Source organism: Erpetoichthys calabaricus, chromosome 3, assembly GCF_900747795.2.
Source record: "Erpetoichthys calabaricus chromosome 3, fErpCal1.3, whole genome shotgun sequence".
Classification (NCBI taxonomy): Eukaryota; Metazoa; Chordata; class Cladistia; order Polypteriformes; family Polypteridae; genus Erpetoichthys; species Erpetoichthys calabaricus.
Genome location: NC_041396.2, coordinates 143618394 through 143639706, shown reverse-complemented (window position 1 = coordinate 143639706; position 21313 = coordinate 143618394). Strand labels below are relative to the sequence as shown.

Below are 21313 nucleotides of genomic sequence, written 5' to 3'. Positions count from 1 at the left end.
CTGAGGCAACAAAGCAACCCCAAACCATAACATTTTCACCACCATGCTTCACAGTTGATATGAAGTATTTCTCCTGAAAGTCTGTGTTTTCTTTGCGCTAAACATGTCTATTGTTACTGTGGAAAAAAACTCTTTAAATCATCTGTCCAAAGCAGAAAGCCTGGTATTTGCATATATGCTAAAAGGCAAACTGTAGTCTTGCTCTAATGTTTTTGTTTTTTTTTTGGACAGCAAAGGCTTTTTCCTGGCACACCTTGTATGCAGGTAAAATTTTGCTATCTCTTTCTGGTTGTAGATGTATGAAGTTTGAAATCAGCTTTTGAAAGACTTACCCTGCACAACCCACAAAGACATTTGGGGGTTTGAAATGGCTAGGTCTTTGGCTGAATTTGCTTGGCAGCCTAGTACTAATCAAATTAACAGTTGTTTGAAATCTCTGCCAGTTGTAGATGACGTACCTTACACTGGAATGACTGATTTCAAATAATTTGATTATCTTTGTAAATCCCTTGCCAGATCCATAGGCATCCACATCCTTTATTTTGAGGACCTTAGAGAGCTCTTTTGATCTTGGTATGATGGCACAACACATGTCAATAGCAAAGAGAACACCTGACCCTAGATATCTGCAGTTTAAATAACACAGGTTCTACTTGCATACTCCCGAAGGAGGTTTGAATCATTGGAACCTAATGTGGAACACTTACTTCTAATTTCATGGATTTGAAATAGTGATAAATGTAGGTGTGTACTTACTCTTTCTTTCTGATAGATCTGCATGTTTGTTCATTTAGATTATGAGAATGAATATACTATGTCATTTTTTATGCCATTTGTTTTAAGTATATCACCTTTATCTGTAGGTACTGTTTACATAAATATCTTGTTTCCATGGATTGCACTTACTTTTCACATGGCTGTATATCCAATCAGTTTGTTTTGCCACAGGTGGACTCCAGTCAACTTCTTGTCAAGTTCTCAAAGATAATTAAAGCAAACAGGATGTACCTGAACACAATATGGAGTCCCACAGAAAAGGGTATGAATTCATTCACATACCTTTCTAAAACATGTATTCACCTTATCCTTAAGTGTTATTGAATACAGCTTGGTGGTGAAAATGGCAAACTTGTCCATTCAAATTTAAATCTTCAACACATAATTTTTAGGAATTTCTGAAATATGTTATCCAAGTGTAGTAGGCCCATCAAGAAGTATTAAGTTCCATTTTTTATAAAGTGAGAAGTGCTTCTTAAAAATAGCTAGATTTCAGGTTTCACTAATTCAGACATAAGATCTGAGCTATATAATGTTTTTCCTGGTATGTGACAGGCAGGTTGCACTTGATTTTGTTTGGAATCTGGAACGCAGCTTTTGATGATGTCATGCTTAAAATTTACTTGGTGTCATGTTGTTTGTTTTTATTTTGCCTGTCTAGTAAGAAAGTGAGATGGAAAAGGAGCAGTATAAATAAACATGTATTATTATGTTCACCTAGTAATTCACGTTACAGGTCAGCTGCAATTAGTGTGCAAGGTGGCATGGTGATAAATTTGTTTACATCACCCTGTGTGAATACTTATCCTGTAGATTTGTAATATTGGGTTGTAGAGGCATAGATCACAACTTTCATTTTTCAATATTGGTGCCTTCTTTTTTCCTATCAGTCTATTTGTTTGCACATAATATTTCTTTTTCTGTTGAACGGAAGGAAGGTTCCACATTTGGTTGCATTCTTTTCTAAGTATCGTGGTGCTATTTGTGTATGAAAACCATTACTTGATAGGATATGATTTACAAATTGAATTGTGGTTTGGAAATAAAGCAGCTGGAATAAAATCGTTATTTGTCTTGGCAATATTGGGTTTTCACTTCAGTTTTATTTTTTATAGTAGTTTCTGTTGCATTTTTGAATTTGAGTGACCCAAACTATAAAGTATTTGTGCTTATTTATAATCTATTCCATTTGTATTACCCCATAACCCCCAACTTCCCATTCTTCCAGGCAACCTCAGTTTGTCAGCCTGACATATTGTGGCTTTTAAAATGAAATAATGCATTTAAAAAGATTTTACATATAATATTATTAGTTTAATTTTCAGAATACTCTTAGTCCTATAGTTTGGATAGCTTCTGGTGTAATCTGTGAAACTGTCAAGCTTTTTCCCAATGAGAATGAGTAGCCTTTTTCCTTATGCAGCCTGCTCTGTGGAAATCAGTTGCTGCTTGATCGTGCCCCACTTGCCAACTGCAGCAGTCAGCAGACACTTGGCTCTCTAAACTCACCCTGTCCAGATGACAGGGAAAATGGTGTCTAAAAGACTTATTTGCACCTCATGAGGAGGCAGATGTCAGCTGTTCTGCATGCATGAAGTAATGTAATGAAATAAAAGTCCAAAGGGTTTCACTACCCAAATTAGATTTGACTTTTTGGAGTGGTAGATATATGGTAATGTTCCACAAAAGAAACTTGGGAGACTTAGCTAGTTAAGTGTCTGGGATTGGCTCCAGCTTGATCATCACATAAAGTGGAGAAAGTGAGAGTGTGAATGTTATGTTGTCACAGATTTTATGCTATATAATGTTTTTCTTAATTTTTTTTTATCAAGAAAGCATGAGCATCTGTTTGGTATTGTACTATTGGGGACTGGGTTCTAAATGGTCTGTTCCGTGGTGTCTTCTCTGAGTTATCTTTTAATCTTTATTGTGATTCTAGGGCCATTTTTGTTAGCAAGTGAAGAAAGAAAACACACCTTTTATCTTGTTCATGTGCCTCTTTCCATTTCTATTACAAACATTTCTCCCTCATCTGTGTTCAGTTTCTGTATAAAAGGAACCTTGCCTCCAAGAGATGTGCATGTCTCTAAAAGCATGCACCTTCAAGAGGCCCCATGCTGACTTTTAACAATACTGTTAAGACATACTGCCTGAAGAAAATGGCTTGATATCTGCATAGTTAGTTGTCAAGGAAACAAGAAGATATTTTCACTATCCATCCATCCATCCATTATCCAACCCGCTATATCCTAACACAGGGTCATGGGGGTCTGTTGGAGCCAAACCCTGCCAACACAGGGCGCAAGGCAGAAACAAACCCCGGGCAGGGTGCCAGCCTACTGTAGATATTTTCACTAATCAAAGCTCATTTGATTGGAAGAGCATGTAACAAATAATGCATAAGGTGGTGGTGTTTTTAGGCTGAAAACTTCAAACTTTAAATGTTTAGTGGTAACATCTGGGATAGGATGGGACCCATAGCAGCTAGTTAGCAACCTTAGGAATCACTCTACAGCATAATTATTTACAGTGTGATTTATTCACATCCATAAATTATAAATTACTCTTTAAAAAGTATTTATAAAAAGTGTGTAATACAACAAGACATGAGCATTTTAATTTATTTTTGTGACCTAAAGTGAATTCCATGTTTCAGTTGATAGGAATTATCTTCATCTATTCAGTGCAAAATTGTTTCCAGATGTATGATAGTAAATATATTGACAGATTTTGGATAATCAAATAAATGAACAACGTTTTTAACTACAAATGTGCCACATAGCAAAGCATTACATCTCCAGAAGGACTGAGAACATTTTGACACAGCATGTTCGTAGGCCTATTGTCTGGGTAGCAGCTCTAATATTTTGTACTGTATTATACATATGTATGAGATGTGGTCTTTGTTTACTCCAATCATGATTATTGTTATGTCAAAAAGGCAATACATGTCATGAATGCTGTGCCCTATGAAACAGCTTAAAATAAAGTTTAACTATTTGTCATATTTTTCCAAATAGCTATTTAAACTCAGCATGCTATTTTATATGAAATACTGTATATATGAAAATGAAAGTAATGTAAATAAAGGTGCTTCCATTTTTTTGTTCTGATGTAGTGATATTGAGATAAAGTTTGCTTGAAGTCTACTTGTCTAACATTAATGACTAGTAGATGAATCTTTGATGAATGATCATCACTTTCACTAAAGGTGAAAAAGATAGATTTTTACTCATGTAAAGGTGTTCAATATGTAGTAAAATTTTGACTTGGGTGGCATCATAGGATTTGTCTCTACCTCCCCTCACACCCCCTACACCACCCCCTTTAATTACCATTATCAGTGCAGGGAACATCCTGATTTACATTTACATTTACATCATTTAGCAGACGCTCTTATCCAGAGCGACTTACAACAGTGCTTAGTAGTCTACGACTGTTCTTCAGTCTTTAAGGCTAGGATTAAATCTACTGTCATTAAACAAGTTACCGCTGACCAAGTTGTACACAAAACCATGCTAGAAGAAAATAGTAAGTTGTTAGTACAAAATTTTTTTTTTTTTTTTGAGAAAAAGGGTAGAAAAAAGTATGGGGACTTTAGTCCAAGTGCTGTTTAAAGAAGTGTGTCTTCAGACGACGTTTGAAGACAGTGAGGGTCTCCGCTGTTCGTACAGCAAGAGGAAGTTCGTTCCACCACTGAGGAGCCAACACTGCAAAGAGTCTTGATGCATGTCGTCCTCTTCTTTTAAGTAAGGGTGGTTCGAGACGAGCAGCGCTTGATGTTCTGAGAGAGCGAGAAGTGACACGCTGCTTAACCAGTGCTGATATGTAAGGTGGTGCAGTTCCAGTTTTGGCCTTAAAGGCAAGGGTTAGGGTTTTGAACCTGATGCGGGCAGGCACAGGGAGCCAGTGCAGGTTCCGCAGCAGAGGTGTAGTGTGTGAGAATTTGGGAATATTAAAAATGAGTCTTGCAGCTGCATTCTGGATCAATTGAAGTGGTCGTGTTGCCTTTAGTGAAAGTCCAGACATCAGAGAGTTGCAGTAGTCCAGCTTAGAGATGACCAAGGTCTGATTCCAGGGAGCTGAATATAGTATGCATTTCCAGCCATTTTCTGTCCAATTACTATGTTCTTTTATTTTGTTTGCTAGTTTCAGATATAGCTTTTTTTTTTTTTTTTTTTATGAGACTCTGCCTCTAAGTCCACCAACCAAGAATGCACTGAAAACCTGTAACTTGTTTGTTTCTCACACTGCAGATTCTGATATACATATCCGCTTGTGTAGTTGTGAATCTGGGCTTTTCCCTTCTTTTTCTGTCCTGGTTATATCCAATTTGCCCTCCTCTCACACAGTAATAGACACCTTTGTATGAAATCCTCAGTTTCTTGTCAATCTATAATATGGAGTAACTTTCATTCTCAAAATAGACTGACGTGTTTCTTGTGAAAACTGTTTTGTGTTGGCCGTTTTTGAACTCAGAACTGAACTTTAGGAATGCCTTGCAGACCAAGTGAACAGAATAACAGGATTCAAGAGTGCTAGTGCAAAGGTTTCGCTAATAACAAATTACAGTTTATACATGATTAATTAAGAGCAACCAAAGGGAGTTTACCGTTAGGACACTGAAGTAATGGTTGCTGAAGGGAATAAATTGCAATATAGAGCATAATTAATCATATCATTTAAAATTTAAAGATATAAACAAATGGTACTTTTAAAGTGTTGTGCCCCACATTATGAGGGATAATATTACATCATGGGACACAACTTATACAATGATTGTGTGGGTAGACTGGAAATGGCACCCTGGTAACGATTTAGAACCAGTTATTTTCATGGCTGTAAGTTGCATTTGTCTATCAGCTCTTCATAAATGATGTGCAACATCAGAAACCTGAACTGCCCTTTATTTACATTTGGTCACTGGAATTTGTTGATTAAGAATTAAAGAGTGTAGGAAAATAAAATTCTGAAGTATATGATTCACCACAGTCTGTTTTTGTCTTAAATTTTTTAACTGCATGATAGAAAAAATTGAGAATATTGAAATTCACTCTATTAGAGTGATTGATTTGGTACTTTTGCTGTGCCTGATTGAACAAGCAAATGTTTTCTGATTTACACAGTCTTTTATCCTTTCTGGATACATAGTGAGCTACATACATTCATAAAATGTATGTCTTGAAAGGCAACACAATAAAAAAAAAAAGCATTTAACTTTATTTCTCCAGATTTGTTCATCTTAACATTTGTAGGAGTACTTTGGGCAATTTAATTAAGTAGTTCTGCCTGCAGTGATAATTAATGACTAGGTGCAGTTATGCCTCGTTTGCATGTGTATAAAGATAAAAATGAATATGACTGTTTTGGTGGGAAGAGGACACCTATTATTTCACTGTTACAACAAAAAAAGATTTTCATTTCTTAGTTTTTGTCATTTGCAGGCACAGCTTTTATTGAATTGCTTGAGGAGAAGCAGTGTGTTTAGAGTAGCCACCCAGAAAAAGTCTAAGCAGTAAGTTAATAGTGCCTTTTTTCCACATTTAATTAACTATGCTTCTCAGTTTATCCATGTTTTTTATTAGTTTTCTTTTTTATTGAATTTTCAGGACATACAGAAATAAATGTTGTTGATGAAGTAACACATTTTCATACTAAGAATGTAGCTCAAAGTTCTTTGCAAGCTGCCAAAGAAATGGTTACAAGAGAAGAAAAAACAGTTCAGTTAGGCAAGGATAATAATGAATAATTAATAAAAAATGAATATGAGCTTACATGATATAGATTAGAGTCTAATAGAGTAGAGTCTAATAAATAATATTGTATGCTAAGTCTCTAAAGATGAGTCTGGTGATAAGGCCAGATGGAGGGACAGGAAAAAAAAACTCCAGTGAAGCAGGGGGAAAAAATACAGAATCTGCAGAAGTTTCAAGGCTATAATACTGCCCAATCCCAAACTGGGCATACTACCTAACATAGATCTCTTTAAGTCATTCTTCATTGTTTCCAGGCTTTGTCATAGAAGATTCACTGCAGCAGGTCTTGTGGACAGTTTGGGAACCTGCCTTCATCTGAGCATCACAAGGTGGTTGCACAGTACCTTGATCAGGTGGTGGTGGCACAAAACGCCACCACAGAAGAACCAGAAAAGAACTCAGAGAAAAGTAGAGGCAAGAAAGGATTGCAAATCCTTGAAGAAAATAATTATGGGCATGTATATTCTATTAGAAGTACAACTGAAATGTAGCTACGAAAAAGTTAAAAAAAAAACCCCTAAAAATAGTGGCCTGATTTGTCAGCCAGGTTGACAGATTCTCAACAGAACAGAAGACTTTAGATTATTCTTTATAAAGAAAATCTATTTGTTTTCTACTTTTAAGATAATTAGGAAATCCTTTGTCCATTGTTGATAAATGAAAAAAATGATGTGGTACATTAGCAGTGTACTGTAAGTTATATCATTAGTTTCATTATTAATATTAAGTTCCTGTGTAGTGTTACTCTGAATTGTGCTATTTGTGAATTAGAGATTATTATTAGTTCATGCCTCTTTAGGAAGTAAGCAGTGATTTTATTGGGCACATTTTGGATACTTTGGTACATGACACTTATTTATTATATACAGGAAATTGCTTAACACCCATTATTTGGGACCACTTTACCTGTAAAAGTTCACTCTTTCCATTTCTTCTGCCACCCTTTTACCTATGTTTGCTTTCAGCTGTCCTCTTGTTCTCATGACAGTGCACCTCTGAATCAAGTCACTCTTTTGTGCTTTTTGCCCAAAAGCAGATTTTTTTTTCTTTTACCACAAAGCTTATCTTCTCATCAATCCCTTAATCTGACCCTTTTCCTACATTTCCTTTACAATAAAGACCATGCCCCCAATTTCTGTCTTAGGTATGAAACCAGACTGCATTTTATTTACTGTCACCTGATTCCTTTTTCTTTTCCATAATGCTCTCCAGCACCTTCTTATACTCATACTTGACCAATTCATAGGACCATCAGTTGTAGTAATCTTCCTTTTATACATTGGAATGAGCACACTTCTGCCATCTGGTGAAATTCTATTTTGAAGACAAAATGCCAGGTTGGTCATTTCAGTGTCAAGACTTTAAGCATTTCCAGCACTACACTATTCTGGCCCACTATTTCAGTTCTCTTAATAATTTTCATGTAATTCTTAAGTGCCTCTTTTACAAGCTGATTGTTTTATAAAACATACGATTTGTACTGCCTGATGTTGTGCAAAACTGGCTGTGATATCAGCTCTTTAATACAGTCATATTTTGTTTTTAATGATAACGTGTCATACCTGTATAATTTAGTCTGAGTCTTAATACAAGTATTTAATTCACTTGGTCCCAAATTGAACATCAGGCTACAGCAAAGTTGTTTGTGGCAAATAGGCCTTATGTCACTTTCGTGGCATACAGGCTAATTTAGAATTGTTCACTTTCTGCCCTTATCTGCAAGATGTGGTTCGGCTTTGTGAAAAAAACTGAAGTTTTTTTAATGAAAGAGGAGCATTTCATGTCATATTGTAATACTGTATGTCTGATGGCTTTTTCACATCTCCACTTTTGGATTGTGTGAAGCATATGGATCATCAAGGATGTGTCAGTTAAACAGTTTTATTTTACACTCCATGGTGAAAATCAACTGTACTAAAAATTCTATAAAAACATCTGGCTGCTTCTTAGTATCTCATCTATATGTTCTGTGTATGTTTGTCAGGCTACACTTTTGTGTGATAATAGTACAGAGCTGAAGAACTTCATAAAAATCTTTTAACATATGTAAATTATCATTGATTGGCTCCATATAGTCTCTGGCTCCTAGTTTGAATGAATTGGAATAGGAATATTCATGGAAAAATGGTTGATGTTTATGTTGGATAATTTTGGCAGGAATGCTCTAACATTTTAGAAGTAGAGTAGAGGAGGAGTAATTAAGGATGGTCTACTTTGGATTACAATGTTTTTTTAATTCTTGATTACAGTGGAACCTTGGTTTACAAACGTCTCGGTACACGTACAAATCGGTTTACGACTAAAAAGTTTGCCAAACTTTTGCCTCGGTTCACGACCACACACTCGGTATTTGAACAAGCCAGTTTCCCTTTCGGTTTGTACATGTTCAGTCTCTCCCAGTGCATTTCCCGTGCAGCGAGCAAGAGAGAGAGCCAGAGAGCGCGACACACACACACACACACAGGCAGCGTGAGAGAGAGAGACAGACGCGCACACACAGGCAGAGCGAGCGAGACACGCGCACATACACGGGCAGCGCGAGAGAGACACGCGCACACACACAGGCAGTGCGAGAGAGAGATGCACATACACACAGGCAGCACGAGAGAGAGATGCACATACACACAGGCAGTGCGAGAGAGAGACACGCACACACACAGGCAGTGCAAGAGAGAGAAACACACACACACAGGCAGCGCGAGAGAGAGGGGGCTGGACGCATAAGGTAGGAAGGCAGTTAAAGAATGCACTGGGCTTGATTTTGTTTTCGCTTCTGTTTACAGCGATCGGTTCGTAGCGTGCATTGTTGCAATGTTACTTTTCTTGGTGGTTTATTAAATTATGGATTTTTTCAAATGTTCATTTTTTTCCCTGTGCTTAAAACTCATTTAAAAAAAAAAAAAGAGTTTTTAGCCAGCGGTTGGTAGCGTTATAGCGCAAACTATTGCAGTGTTAGTTTTCTCTGTTGTTCAAGGTTTTCTCAGTGTTATTCAATGTTTTTACATTTAGTTTACTATTACGCTTTGCATTCTATGGTTTAATTAACTATATTTGTGCTTTAAAACTTAAAAAATATATATATTTACATACAGTTCGTATGGTCTGGAACGGATTAATTGTATTTCCATACAATGGGGGAAATTGCTTCAGTTCACGACCAAATCAGTTTACGACCAGAGTTTTTGGAACGAATTATGGTCGTGAACCGAGGTTCCTCTGTACATATAATCATCACACCTATAGTTCTTTAAGAGTACACAGCTCTAATCAAATATTGTCAAATCAATGCTTTTATTTTAATGTATTGTAACATTCCTATGAACCAAAAACATGTAGTAAAAAATAAAAAAAAATGTTTGAAAAAGTGTGGAATTTTTGAGGACATGTTGCTTAGTACAATTCCTGGACCTGAATTAATTTTCTTGTAAAATATTGAGACTCGTTTCAAATCCCAGTTTTAGACATTGTGTTTGTGGGATTTGCACATTCTTCGTATGTCTCTGTGTGCTTTTCTCCTGGTGCGCTCATTTTTCTCTAACAACCCAAATGCTGTGTGTTAATTTACATTTCTTAAATTATTTAAGTGAGTATGACTGGACCCTGCAGTAGACTGGCTCACCATCCAGACTTGCTTCTTGCTTTTCACCCATTCATTTCAGGATTTGCTTCAATGACTTAGAATTCAACAACTGGGTGCTGATAACGAATGGATGAATGAATGGAAGGGCATTACACGCAGTCCCCAGGTTACGTACAAGATAGGGCCTGTAGGTTTGCTCTTAAGTTGAATTTGTATGTAAGTCGGAACAGGTACATTATTTTAATAAATGCTATTGTTGACTGACTGCAACCAAGTGCTCTGCCAGAGAATGATTATTTTCCATGGTGATTGTTTTTCTCTTCTTTACTGTATCACCAGCACTTGCATCAGATTTGTGTTTCAGAGACATTGTTGAAGGGTGAAGACAAAAGGTTAAGATGAGCTCTTCTGCACAGCACTGTACACGCTATCACAGCAGGAAGGCATCCCTCGTCAGCATGTCCGGTGTACTGACGAGAAACAACTTCCTGCTATGTACGTAACAGTACAAGCATGGTTGCTATTGAGAATGAATGGGGGCAGCGATGAGCGGTTCATCACCCGCCCACCGTACAGTCACCTCCACGTGCATACAGTATGCTGCCTGCAGCAACAGCCCACCGAGATCGAACAGGGTGCGGCCAAAGGCGGGTAGTGAATCGCCCGCCATCGCCCCCATTCAACAGGCAGCCACCCGAGGCACACTACAATGCTGCCCCCCGCCGCCCCATTCACCCTCTGTTCAGCCACAACCGTGTCACCGCTTGCAGCATCACCAGCCGCCCACTGAGAATGAACGGGGCAGCTGTTCGAAGGACATTGTTAGGCTGTGTGGTGGGCGGGCAGCATAACGCCCCATCAAGCCTCCGTCCTGCACATGAGCGCTTGCCGCGCACCCAGCCGCCCATTGAGAATGAATGGGGTGCTGTCCGAGGCGCCTGTACTTTAAAGTATCATACTTAGTTGTAATGTGGTGGTGAATTGCAAAGGGGGTTCTACTCCAATTCCTCTGAAACTTTTGCAAATTGTATGTAATTTGCCTTTATTTCTAATAGCAAAGCAGAATTTGCAATCACAAAATATCCAGCCATTATTCTGATTTCAGTTATTGCATTTTTAGCATGAGATAATATTTTAATTGCTAATATTTTAACATTATATTATCTTTGTCACAGAGCTTTTCTAAAGATGCACACACACGGTTATCGTTTCATTGTTGGTTCCAGCAATGCGTAGTACAGATCTATGTTTACTGCTGCTCTGAGACATTTTTCTAACTAGATGTTCTGTCATTAGAAATACCTTTATTAGTCATCAGGATGTCCAAACATAATTCTTAATTAAGGTTAATAATTGTCAAATAATTTTTTTCTTGTTGATTACTCATCTTGCCTCATTAGATTACAATTTTTCATATTCCTGCCTTTCAAAAAATAGCACTGTATTGCATTGTATTACATTTTGTTTTGAGAATCCCGTAACTCAGTCCTTTCTGGATCAGTCACTGAATAAATAAAGTAGCCTTTTGTTTTAAATCTTTCTTAGCAGACCATCACAAAACTTTCGCAACATAAACCGGCAGGACTGTGTAGTATGTAGTCAAAAGGCAATGAGGTATTTCAAATACAAGAAAAATTTAACAAATCATTAAAAACACAGGTAAGAATTTGCAAATGGAATAGCATTATTCAGCCTTGTTCATTGGACTAATGTTTAAATCTAAGTGAGAAAGTGTCAGCTAATTCAAAAAGGCATATAGCAGGAGACATGGACACCCCTCAGTGGCATATCCGACCATTGATTCTAAAGTAGTATGGTCCATTCTCTGAAGGTATAGCAATTTTAGTATTCGTGGAGGCAAAAAAACCAAAAGTACTATTGTTTGATTTATATTATCTGAAAAGTTTTTACACTGCAGTATCCTCATTACTTGATAATTTCATCAAATATTTTGTGTAGTCTTTTAGTTTCTCAGCAGAAACTTTCCCTTTATGACAAGACCAAGTAAAATTTCTAGCATTGGGCTGGTCATTTGCAAAGTGTACAGAAACACAGCATTCACAACTAATATCCATGGCTCCACATAATGCTTTTAAATCAGTTTTGCTAAATTTGGCAAGGTCTCTGATCTTTGTTGAATTAGATTTTGTTCTCACAGTTGATGAGAATTGGCATCCTGTTGTAATTGAATAGAATGCCGATTTATTGTTTGACTTCTTCATTTATTTTTCTTGTGACATCGGCACCATATCTGCAAATTTTTTCTACTTCAGATTCATTTGAAAGTTGCAATTTAAATGCTGCTTTTCATTTTCACATCTATTGCGCACTCAACTACTTTGCTCTCCTTGTACATGTTACTGCAGATAATAGTCCTAATCTTGGCTTTCATTGTTCAGGCAATTATTTATTGTTGTGGTTGATGTGCTCTCTTGCAGTTCTTTTTTGTGAATCTTTATTCATGTAGGATATCATTAAAAATGCTTGATGAGAATACCTTCCTTGAATTACCTCAAAACTAGTTTTATCTGGAAGCAAGCTTCCTTTAATTTTATGTTCTGATGAACAGAAATATGTAGATAAACAGATAGATAAAACATTCCATAGATAGGCATATCCAGTATTAATGTTTTGATGCACTAACAGAGTGCAACTGCTGGGAGAAGACTGAAATCAGCTTTATATATATAAAATTTAGTTTTACTGTCAAATAATGCAAAGAGTACATGACACGTGCCATGAATATATATATAATACAGTATAATGTGTGTGTGTGTGTATATATATATATATATATATATATATATATATATATACAGTGGAACCTCTAGATACGAGTTTAATTCGTTCCAGCACTGAGCTTGTATAGCGAATTTCTCGTATCTAGAACAAACTTCCCCATTGAAAATAATGGAAATCCAGTTAATCCGTTCCGCACCCCAAATATATTAACATAAAAATCAATTTTCCTAACAAATAACACTGATAAATTATATATACTGTAGTCTACCTTTAATAAATAACACTGGTAAATAATATAACTGATTATTAAAAGAATCAAAACAGGTGTCCAAAGTGCAGTAGAGCATTCAATAAATCTTTAAATAAATAATCCTTAAAACAGTTGTGAAGTGGAGGTTTAAAATACACAAGAATAACAATCCTTTAACACGAGGTTAAAACGTCAAAAGGATGCAGTCTTTAAAAAACAGACGACAATCCCCGGTGCTTGTTCTCTGTTAGCGTCTCACCTGCGGGCTCTGCAACAGGCGAGACACTCTTAATGCAGCTGACCTTCTCTACACCGTCCTGCTTCAGCTGTTTGGCTCGCCTGTTCAGCTACACGCGAGCCTGCTCTCCTGCCCGCCCGCCCTCCTGCCTGCCTGCTCTCTCTCTCTCTCTCTCTCTCTCTCTCTCTCTCTCACTTCTTCTCCCCCTTAACTGGCTCGCGCTTCTCTATATATGCGGGGAGGACATGGCAGCTGCAGCCCATCAGCCACAGGAACAATCATGGATGTGGGCAGTTTCCCACCTGTGCACTTAAGTGAGAAACGCAGACACCGCAGATCGCGGCTCGCAACTGCTACCACGCCCCCTCGCTAAGCTGAGAGCTATACCCACAGCCTGGCTCGTGGCTCGTTACGCGAGCCAATGCTCGCATTTAGATCAGAAATTTTCGCTCATACTTTCCTCGTATTTTGAATTTCTCGTATACAGAGGTGATCGTATCTCGAGGTTCCACTGTATATATATATACACAGACAACACAAAATTGATGTCTCTATCTCTTTCTGTATGTATGTGTATGTATGAATGTATATATATGTGTATATATATATATATATATATATATATATATATATATATATATTGTAGCAGATAAGGTCTTTGTCCACATCTTGAACCCTCAGGTACCACTCCAAACACAGGGTAAAAGCACAATAACTATTTATTTTATTATAACGTGCACAAAGCACCCTACGCTCCACACTACTCATATACAATAAATCACCAATACAAAACTCTTTCCTCCTCGCCCAGACACTTCACCACCCTACCTCCCAGCTCAGCTCAGTGTCTGGGCTTACCCATGAGTCCTTTATACCCCCTGACCCGGAAGTGGTTCCTGCCCAACAGTCCACAGTTCCTTATTCCTTCCGGGTCAGGGTCATTTCTTTCCGTCACGTGACCACAACGTACTCCCGGGTTATAGGGCACATACGAGCCTCCGAGTCCCCCTACAGCGACTCCTGGTGGCCCCCAAGGTATCCAGCAGGGCTGTGTATAAAAACTACATAGTCCATGAGGCCCTGCTGGAACTCGGGGCACGTCCACACTGCTGGGAGAGCTCCTCCTGGCGGCCTGGGGTGAGGGCCGGAGTAAAAAGCCGGCAATCCATCACAATATATAATACAATATATATATTCACGGTCACGTGACAGGAAGAAACGATGTGCTCCCGGGTTGAAGAAAAGGACTGTTTACCCTGACCCGGAAGGGAAAAGGAACCGTGGACTGTTGAATGGGAACACCTCCGGGTCAGGGTGTATAAAAGGACTCTGGGAAGCCCAGTACACTGAGCTGAGCTGGGAGGAAGGGTGGCAAAGTGTCAGGGAGTGTGGAGAATTATTGTTATTGTTATTATTATTATTGAGTATTGTGGAGAGGAGGGTGCTTTGTGCACAATTATTATTATTAATAAATCATTATTTGGACTTTTACCTGGTGTCTGACGTCTAGTCTGAGGGTTCAAGGGGTCACGGAGACCCTCTATCTGTCACAGTTGGCGTAGTCTCGGCAGGATTCTCTGGCCGTCAATTTTGGCAGAGGACCTGTACATAAACAAATTTTACTGTGGGCAGAGAACCCGGAGAAGGCAGCGTCCAGACATGCAGAAAAATCGCCAAACCTCACCTTTACCAAGGACGTCATGGGAAAGAAGAAGACAAAGCAGAGCGCCAGCAACAGCGGAGGTCTAAGGCTCAACATTGCCTGCTCTCATGATGAGCCATGGAGTGGCTACGTGCTTCGGGAGAAGCATCCGGAAGAGGACGATGGAAATGAGGTATGTGCTGGGAGCGAATTTGAAAACTTATTTAAAATAACGCATTTTGTCCCGTGCGCATACCTCCCTGGGGTCCATCTGGAGGTTCTGCGGGAGGCAGGAGAGAATGCAGAAGGCAGTAGTGCACTCACATCAGTGGAGCAGTTGAGCGAGAAAGACTTCCGCATGTCGGGTGCTGGCGACGGACACGTGACCCACCCCGAAGGAGAAGGTCCGTGTCCAGCTGTTTACGTCTTCAACCCGGAAAAGACGGACTTGGTTTTTCCGAAAAGGAAGGGGGAGGCGAGCGAAGCACCGCTCAACCCGCAAGAAGGTAAGGAGGGCTGGGATGTAGCTGTTCGATCTGGCGACAAATTATTAAAGACAGATGGCAGTTTGCCAAAGAAGGCAACCCGGCCCTCGGACGAAGAAAACTCCAAATCCCAGAAGCCTCCGCGAATCCCGTCAGAGCATGTGCCGACAGCGGACGTGCTCATTGGCTCCCAGCTGGAGGGTAAGGCTAGTGATCTCCTGAGCATACCTCCGGCTGAATTAAATAACTTTTTGGACATGCACGAGCTGGAGAAGTTGCTTCAGCCTGTGCACAGTTTCTTACAGGTTGTGGCGACGATAAAGAAGATCGTTGGGGATCTGGGAGCAGCGGCCGAAGCGCCTTTTAGAAAGGTGGAGGAATACCTGCGGCGACTAGGTCGGGAGCGTCCCGTGTTATATGATTTGGCGGTACAAGAAGGAAATACCGGTACCGTATATAATGAAATAGGGACACAGTATGAAATGGGCCCGCGTTTGATAAGTAGCGGGTGCCAAACCACTGCGAGCCCTACACGAGAGTGTGGGGATAAGGACAGAAGGGGCGGAGGAAGCGCCAATCAAACCGGAGCAGTTGGAAGGTACTGTCTCTCGGGGCGATAAGGTGCTGAAGACGCCGCCTCGGGTTAATGTAAAGTCAAAGGGCGTTCAGACAGTAAAAGGACTCTTTTCTGTTAATAAAGAGATCCAAACTGTGGACAAGCCCCAGATTAAAAAGGAGATCCTAAAAGAGAAACGGGAGTCTCCTGATAAAGTGATAAGGGAGTTGTCATTAGTTATTGGAGGGGCGGAGGAAGTGCCAATCAAACCAGGGCAGCTGGAAAGTGCTGTTACCTGGAACGATGTGGTGCTAATGACGCCGCCTCCTATAATACATAGGACAACGGCCGTGCAAACAGCAAAGAGGCTCTCTCTTCTCCATAGAGAGCCTCACGCTGTGCACAAGCCCCAGAGTAAGCAGGAGATCCCCGAAATAAAAAGCGGGTCTCCTGACAAAGTAAAGAAACGGGCAGAGAGCAGCAAAGCGGCCGAAAAACCCTCCTTAGCGGAGGAGAGGGTGGAGCTGACAGAATTCCCGAGATGTTTCAGGTCTCGGGAAGAGAGACTACCAGGAGGGCAGCGTCGGTGCTACAACTGCTGTCGGCCAGGCCATTTGTGGCGAAGTTGTCCCCAGAGGACAGGGGAGCGATGGGACAGAAAATGCACCGTTCCCCCAAGGTTCGCTGGGGAGCCTAGACAACGTCGCCAAGGTTCGGCTAACGCGTCCTCCTGGAGGAGGACGTCCCTTGCGGGGCTGGTCGCTTCGCCCCAGTTGGCTTCGCTAAGGGAGGGGTATTGTGAAGGATTGCCGGCTTTCTACTCCGGCCCTCACCCCCAGGCCACCAGGAGGAGCTCTCCCAGCAGCGTGGACATGCCCCGAGTTCCAGCAAGGCCTCATGGACTATGTAGTTTTTATACACAGCCCTGCTGGATACCTTGGGGGCCACCAGGCGTCGCTGTAGGGGGGCTCGTAGGCTCGTATGTGCCCTATAACCCGGGAGTACGTCACGGTCACGTGACAGGAAGAAACGATGTGCTCCCGGGTTGAAGAAAAGGACTGTTTACCCTGACCCGGAAGGGAAAAGGAACTGTGGACTGTTGAATGGGAACACCTCCGGGTCAGGGTGTATAAAAGGACTCTGGGAAGCCCAGTACACTTAGCTGAGCTGGGAGGAAGGGTGGCAAAGTGTCTGGGAGTGTGGAGGATTATTGTTATTGTTATTATTATTATTATTGAGTATTGTGGAGAGGAGGGTGCTTTGTGCACAATTATTATTATTAATAAATCATTATTTGGACTTTTACCTGGTGTCTGACGTCTAGTCTGAGGGTTCAAGGGGTCACGGAGACTCTCTATCTGTCACAATATATATATATATATAATATAATGATGTTGAAATGTAAAACACGGTGAAGTGACAATTGCAAAAAAAAAAAAATTTATTGCATCAAAGCAAGTTTTTAATGCAAATACAAGAAAAGCAAACAAGAATTACACCTAGAACAAACCTAGAAATCTGTAATCTAAAAGAAGTTTGTAATTTGACCTCTATGACTATATAGACTGAGAGAGATCAATGAGTTCCAAAACACAGGTAATTTTTGTGGTCAGTGGACACTGGTTTCAATAGCAGCATTGAATGTGAGTGCGTCATCCGTAGGATTGAATATTGTATTCAGAAACCTCAAATTATTTCTTAACGAAATAAGAGGTAAATGGAGAGTGTAATTAAAGAAGAATATTGTTTACAGGCATACAATGACCAGTCAAAGCTACTTCAAACTCATCAAGACCATCCCTGATCTATTAAATTGATCTATCATCAGAATTCCTAGGAATGAAGAAAAGCTTTTTGCTAACGATTTGAGACAACTTTCAAGATGTTTGTAGTCAATTTATATGTAGTTTTGCAAGGTGAAAACTGAACTGAGGGGTGCACATATGGAACAACTCTAATCAGAACAGCTAGAGCCTAATGAGAATAGCTCAGAGTTTATTGTGGAAATCACAACATCTGCTTAAACCGCTGATTAAATGAACCCCAGAATAGCAGCTAAAGCAAATGTAATGCGAATTAATGCAAACTCAGCAGTTTACAGATTGTTAGGGTGCTTTAAACAAATTCTACATAGTTGAATGCTGTACCTATCAAGCTTAATTATGTCTTTGAATTTGCTTTGAAGTGTAAATCTTAACATTTGAATTAAATCAAAATATATTTTCACTATTTTTGTAATTTTCAAACTGCCAAACAGGTCTGTGAAGATGCTAAAAATATAAGTGAATGACAAAAAAGCAGTTCACAAAAAATGTACATTTACCTTTATTTGCTTAGCAGACATTTTTCATACAAAGCACCTTACAAAAGAGGTCAACATATTCGAGTAACATTAGTCTGGGGACTATTTGGGAACAAGTGTTATAAGGCAAGGGTATAAAATTGATTGCTACAAGTGAAGTGCTCAAAACAAAATATAAGCTAGTTATAATTCCCAGATTTGCAAAATTCACTGAATGAGTCTTTAAATGTTTCTTAAAGACATTAAGAGAGTCAGAGCTTCAAATTGAGGTGGGGATCTTATTCCTCCATTAGCCAGGAGCTACATATGAAAAGAACCTGGACTGAGATTTGATATCATGCAGAGGCAGCATCACCAGGCACAGTTCGATGGCAGATGTAAGTAATCAAGAAGGAGCATAGGACCTCAAGATGGGGCATATGACCTCATATACAGTACACGAAGGGAGTGGATTTTAATGGATATGTTAATATGACATTATGCTGTGTGGCATGCTTTTTATTGTTGTGATTATGTCATGTTAGCTGGGTATATAAATGTAATGAATTATTATTATTATTATTAGGTAACTGTCAGCCATAACCACTTGCTAGCATGATACAAATTTAGGGGCACAGCAGCTCTTTAATTTTGGTGGAGAGAGATCTTTGGTGTTGACTCCTGTGACAGATTTCCTCTCTAAATGCTGCTAATCCAGTGTATAATGAAAAACTAAAGCCATAACCTGCATTTATTTATTGATTGACTATGGGTGTTGCTGTATGGTATTTGAAAACCCAACGATCATAAGCTGTAATACGTAGCCTTTTAGATGTAACATTTGTAACTACTTTATTGTATTCAACAGAAGGCTATTTTTTCATTCCTCGTAGTTCATGAATTGAAATACCTACTAACATACTTAGGTAAAGTTAATCTCCAAATCAACATCTGATGTTAAATTATGAAGTTTCAAATCTACTTGGCACCCAGTCTTTAAATTGGCTGTTGTATCTGCTATTAGATGTTCCACACTTTAATTGTGCTCAATAATAATTGTGTTGTTTTTTGAACATGGAAACCAAATCAGATTTAGCTTTATTTATATAGTACATTTTTAACTGATAAACATCTTGGTGCATGTCATGTACTTCAAACATGTTTTTTTTTTATTTCTTTCTTATCAGCTGTAAACTGGTTTTATAGCTGATAAGAAACTAAATTTGCATTTGTAGTCTCTTTCTGTGGTTGTCACTCAGCTACTGTGCTGTGAATGTTGAGCATTTTCTTTATTAACCTGTTCTTTGCCAAAACGTTTAGTTTTTAGTTCAAACCTTAAGTCATAAAGTGAATGTGCTGTTAATTCTGACAGATTCTGGCCAGAAACTAGTTTGAAAATAACCTGCAACACTTTTCAGTGGCTGAGCATTTTTGTACTTCCCTAATCTGTTAATTACTCTTTTATTTTTTTATCTCACAGGATATGCCAACTGTTTAATAATGACTGAGTATATTGCATATGTTTAGTACTATCACATTCATATCATAAACCTACAGTGACATTTTTTGTTCCATTTGTAAGTTTTTATATGTTCAGATATTGTCAAAGTGAATTGAAGTTTAATGAAAGCGTCTACTTAAAATAAAACCAAAATGGACATATATATGAAAACTTCCAAAAAGAAATATTAATAAATGAGGGAGATTTACAGTATTTAATTGATGGAGTTTAGTGATGTATTAGAACACCAATAAACCTTCATAAAAAGATGACCACTAATAAAGTTGATCATTTATTATTGCCACTTGCATTAAAAAATGTGTCCTTGTTATATGGAAGAAAACTGATGTACAGTGATCCCTCGCTATATCGCGCTTCGCCTTTCGCGGCTTCACTCTATCGCGGATTTTATATGTAAGCATATTTAAATATATATCGCAGATTTTTTGCTGGTTCGCGGATTTCTGAGGACAATGGGTCTTTTAATTTCTGGTACATGCTTCCTCAGTTGGTTTGCCCAGTTGATTTCATACAAGGGACGCTATTGGCAGATGGCTGAGAAGCTACCCAACTTACTTTTCTCAATCTCTCTCTTGTGCTGACTTTCTCTGATCCTGACGTAGGGGGATTGAGCAGGGGGGCTGTTCGCACACCTAGACGATACGGACGCTCGTCTAAAAATGCTGAAAGATTATCTTCACGTTGCTACCTTCTGTGTGCAGCTGCTTCGTGAAGCGACATGCTGCACGGTGCTTCGCATACTTAAAAGCTCAAAGGGCACGTATTGATTTTTGACTTTGTTTTTCTCTGTCTCTCTCTCTCTCTCTCCCTGCTCCTGACGGAGGGGGTGTGAGCTGCCGCCTTCAACAGCTTTGTACCGGCGGTGCTTCGCATACTTAAAAGCCAAACAGCCCTATTGATTTGTTTGCTTTCCTCTCTTGCCTGAAGAAGGGGCCTGAGTTGCCTCGAAAGCTTGCATATTGTAATCTTTTTAGTTAGCCAATAAAAGGTGTCATTTTGCTTGGCTTTTCTCTACTCTCTGTTTCTGACAGTCTGTGCTCCTGACGCTCACTCCTTTGAAGAGGAAGATATGTTTGCATTCTTTTAATTGTGAGACAGAGCTGTCATCTCTGTCTTGTCATGGAGCACAGTTTAAACTTTTGAAAAAGAGACAAATGTTTGTTTGCAGTTTTTGAATAACGTTCCTGTCTCTCTACAACCTCCTGTGTTTCTGCGCAAATCTGTGACCCAAGCATGACAATATAAAAATAACCATATAAACATATGGTTTCTACTTCGCGGATTTTCTTATTTCGCGGGTGGCTCTGGAACGCAACCCCCGTGATGGAGGAGGGATTACTATATCTTGAAAAAATCCACATAAACATGGGGATCACTTGCACACACCCAAGACAGGACACTGCTGTGCGTTCCACTTGTGCCCTTGCCATAAAACATTATTTATACATTTCCAGGCTACATGTGCATCCCCACAAAGAGGGTCC

General features: G+C 39.2%; 1 protein-coding gene across 2 annotated transcripts in view; it reads left to right on the top strand.

Annotated features, from left to right (window-relative positions):
• Nucleotides 1–21313, top strand: part of LOC114648389 (kelch-like protein 29) — an 839883-nt gene that overhangs the window by 209167 nt on the left and 609403 nt on the right. Inside the window, exon 3 of one of the 2 annotated variants that reach the window (XM_051924931.1) lies at nt 6222–6292. The exons of the other annotated variant lie outside the window; for it this stretch is intronic. The gene's annotated coding sequence lies outside the window, so the exon portion shown is untranslated. The remainder of the gene's footprint in view (nt 1–6221; nt 6293–21313) is intronic. 2 annotated transcript variants of the gene reach the window in all.